Consider the following 4,232-nt stretch of genomic DNA (forward strand, 5'->3'; position numbering starts at 1 on the left):
TGTAGATAGTCAGCAATAGTACTTCCCTCTTATTTTGCTTGCATAAGACTAGATAGGAGACTAAGCAAGCGAGTGCACGAACGATTTGCCAATGTGGTTTGCAGTTTGCACCATGCTTCGATAGCAATGTCATATGAAGATACGAGTGGGGCAAGAGATCCAGCGATTGAAGCTTGAATTGCTTAAAGGATGAGATGATTTTGGCGTAACCATAGTTTGTGGTCTAGATTAGGTGCTCCTGGAATGTTGAGCATTGCTGGTGGACAACGGAGAGAGCCATCGACATAGCTTAATATATCATAACCAAATAAGAGATTAAAAAATTGAGCACGCTAAGATACGTAGTTGCCACCTTTGGATAACTTGAAGGGGATGAAAGTTACAGCATTGATAGAAATAAGGCCTGTAGAGGAAAAGGTACTGTGGCTTCATGTGGGAACAATAACTAGAGCATCAGATGTAGATGATGAGGACATGTTGGGCGGAGGAAGGTGGGAGTTTCTTCCTTGGAGGAAAATCTGTTGCGAGGAGGCCTCGTGTACCGATCACTTGCCAACGATGCAGCTGTAGTTGTTGATGCTGCTGCAAGCAACAACGACTACAGCAGCAACGACACCACCGTCGCTGAATGTGTTGCAGCTTGCAGTTCTATGAGATGCTGCAGCTTGCAGTTTTGGGAGAAGCCAATGATGCTACGGGCGCAGTCCCACTTTGGGAGAAGCCGGTGATACTGCGAGTGCAGTCCCACTTTGGGAGAAGCCTGCGAGGAGGCCTCCTGTACCAATCACTTGCCAACGATGCAGTAAGGGCACCACCGTCGCAAAACGTGTTGCAGATTGCAGTTCTGTGAGATGCTACAGCTTGCAGTTTTGGGAGAAGCTACAGGTTGTAGTTTTAGGAGAAGCCGACGATGCTCTGGGCACAGTCCCACTTTGAGAGAAGCCAGTGATGCAGCGGGCTCAATCCCACTTTGGGAGAAGCTGGCGATGCTGCGAGCGTAGAGCGGCCGATCAGCAATGGTTTTCTGCCTACGAATTTCTACGCAATCGCAGGTGAGATCGAGGAGGCCGGCGAAGGGGAAAGAAGGGTTGAAAGGAGAGTTTGGATGGGTGGCTGCGGTGGCTTGAAGTCCGTCGGCTGGCAGAAGATCAGCAGAGAAGGAGCAACAGAGGACAGACGTCAAGGAGGAGAGGTTGCACGACTCATCGCTGGAGTCGCACACGTCCGAGATGGAGGCGAGGTTGTTGTCGGAGCGGTTCTTCTTGGGTGGCGGGGCGACGGCGGCGGTCGACCGAGAGAAGTTAGTGGTGGCGCTGGGCCCGCGGAGCTGGATGGCGATAGAGTCGTACACCTTGACGACCTCCTCGGTGGTGTTGAACGTGCCGAGCCACACCCGGACGTGGCACCAGGGGTCGCAGATCTCCGCCGCGAACTTCCCACAGTCGCAGAACCGCTTCCCGCTCCCGTCCCCTTCACGGGAGCAGAAGAGGATCTATTTGGTCCTCGTCGTCGTTCTCCTTCCGGAAGGGAAGGAAGATGCAGCGGATGAAGGGTGGCAGCAACAACGATGGCTGTAGGATTATCGCTATGATACCACGATAGAAATGAAATACAAGTAGTTTGAAAGATTTGACTGTTGTTGAGGTTGTTATCACGAGAGAATAGGCTCTTAGCTGGCCATCGAAACGTCCTCCCCCACCACTTCAATACCTAAAGTGGCTTGCTCACGTCCGCAGCAGCCAGCCAGCCAGCCTCTCCCCTAAACCTCCCTCTTCATGAGCAAGCCACTTTCGGTAGTCATCATCCATCGACCCTTGAAACTTTGATGCGAAACTTGTGGCTAAGATTGCTAAGATCCGGAGGTCTTCCCGCTATGTTGCAATCCTCGAACGAGCAGAGGTGCAACATGTGAGGGACAATTACAAGTTATGTCTATACGAAAAGTTTTTTAGATGAGCTTCACTTGTGAAAGTAATCAAAACCAAGTTGTCGTCCCTGTGGAAAAAACTAGGAGCCAAAATTCAGATTATGGATCTTGCAGGAGGACTCTTGTGCTTTCTCTTTCAATCCATGGTTCCTTGGATAGAAGTCAGGTGCTCAACTTATTCCCATGGCGTGAACGCTTTGAGCCCCTAATGACGTTTACCCCTACCTCGGCTCCCAACTTTTTGGGCTTCCGATCAAACTAATGAGCCCCAAAATCCTCTTTCAGATCACGGCCTGCATCGAAAAGCTGCTAAAGGTTTGATGCTATCTTGACATCCAAAACCAGAGGAAGATTTGCATGGGTGTCTGTGTCATGCTCACCTATTCTTTTTCTCTTCCGACGAGAATGGCTCCAACGAATAAAGCTCTGGCAAACAAAAACACTGGAATACCGATGCATTCTTCCGTCCCCAACACTACTACTGTAGGATCAAAGTTCAGAAAAAGACCCAAGATTGATAACCGCCCCCATTAGAATGATCATAACCCATCACCATAGTAGAGGCACAGACTTCGTGCTGTGGACGGAGTCCCCAAACCGTCGCTCCGGCCTCTGGAGCCGTGCAGACTGCAGTGAATCCTGGCATCTCGCGTCCGGCAGTTGCCCATTCTGCATCGATCTCTTCGGATGTGCCAAATCAAATCTCAGCCGATCGTATCTTCTTCTCTCCCAAGGCAACCCTTCGTTTGAACTCTTTCCATTCCGAATCCCTCACCCCTCACCCTTTTCGTTCCCCACCGCTCCTTCAAAACCCTATCTTCCCTCACCCCATCTCAGTCCCATAACAAACCTCTTCGTTATCCTCACAGACCCTCCACCTGATTTCCCTGCTGATACCTCCGGTGCCGCTTTCATGTTCCCCGCAAAGGCCCCTCTCCCCCAGGCAACTGATCGACCTTCCAAGGAAGATCAGTTCTGCCGCCTGATCGATAAAGTGGAAGAAGCCTGTCAAAGAGCTGCCGACGCTGCCATGGGAGATACAGAGGGCTTCCTGCTCGAGGAGGATGATCCAGGGTCATCCAGCGACAGGGACCCAAGCCTCGCAAGCAAGGGCCACAGGGAAGTCTCCACCCATCACTTTGTTTCCCTCAAACACAAAGCCAAGAAGGAAAAAAGTAAAGCAAAAAATGCTATATTACCTTGTGGATGCAGCTAACGCTGAACACACTCTCAACCCAATCTTGGAACTTCCAAGGAGTCCAGAAGATGGATACCACCACCGGTCGCATTCGGCATCTCATCAACCCGCATATACTGTCTGTCCATCATGATCCTGCTGGAGACTCAATCTGTCGGAGCACAAATGGGGGAGGGCTTTATAATTTTGTGTATTTTTCTTTATTTTAATGTTTATTTAAATATATGATTTAAAGATCAATCCGTTTTGATAATTTTTATTTTTATTTTTAGTTTTTGATAATTCTCTATCATTGTTCAACTTTTATTTAAATATATGATTTAAAGATCAATCCATTTTGATAATTCTCTATCATTGTTCAACTTTTATTTAAATATGTGATTTAAAGATCAATCCATTTTGATAATTTTTTTTTTATTTTTGATAATTCTCTATCATTATTCAAATTTTATTTAAATAATATGATTTAAAGATCAATCCATTTTGATAATTTTTATTTTTATTTTTGATAATTATTTATCATTGTTTAACTTTTATTTAAATATATGATTTAAAGATCAATCCATTTTGATATTTTTTATTTTTGATAATTCTCTATCATTGTTTAATTTTATTTGGCGGATTTTTTTTTGCTCCTATATAGACGGCTATGACCCAACATTTTCATTGACGTTTTTTTTTTCTTTTCTTTTTGTCAATCATCGAACTCATTATCATCTCAAACACATTGTTGATCTCTTAAGTGATTGTTCATTATCTTTTATTAGCACTATACAAAGTAAAGGACTCAGGAAAGATGGGAAAGATCATCCTCTTTTATCTATTTCTAATAAGATCTTAGTGTCCCTTTTTTAGATTTAACCTAAGTCAGATTATTTTTTTTTTTGTTCACTTTTCAGATTTGATCTTTTCTAATAATTTTTCTTTTTATTTGATGCTTTAATTATTATTTTTAAAGAAATAGTTGTTTATCTCAATCTATACATATATATATATATATATATATATATATATATAGTCATTTTATCATTTTATTTTTGAAATTTTTAAAGCGGTAAGTAATTATGTATTTCAACGAGTATATATTTTTTTATAAATGATAGTTTA

The 4,232-nt window shown here is 43.9% G+C and overlaps 1 long non-coding RNA gene across 1 annotated transcript; it reads right to left on the reverse strand.

Moving 5' to 3' along the window:
* Positions 1–271: 271 nt before the first annotated feature.
* Positions 272–4,010, reverse strand: LOC135594337 (uncharacterized). Its single transcript, XR_010480065.1, has 2 exons — positions 2,308–4,010; positions 272–2,233 (listed from the first exon to the last, which is right to left on the reverse strand). It is a non-coding gene; the product is annotated as an uncharacterized LOC135594337 (long non-coding RNA).
* Between the last annotated feature and the right edge of the window lie 222 nt (positions 4,011–4,232).

The sequence above is a fragment of the Musa acuminata genome, chromosome BXJ1-9 (genome assembly GCF_036884655.1).
Source record: "Musa acuminata AAA Group cultivar baxijiao chromosome BXJ1-9, Cavendish_Baxijiao_AAA, whole genome shotgun sequence".
Lineage (NCBI taxonomy): Eukaryota > Viridiplantae > Streptophyta > Magnoliopsida > Zingiberales > Musaceae > Musa > Musa acuminata.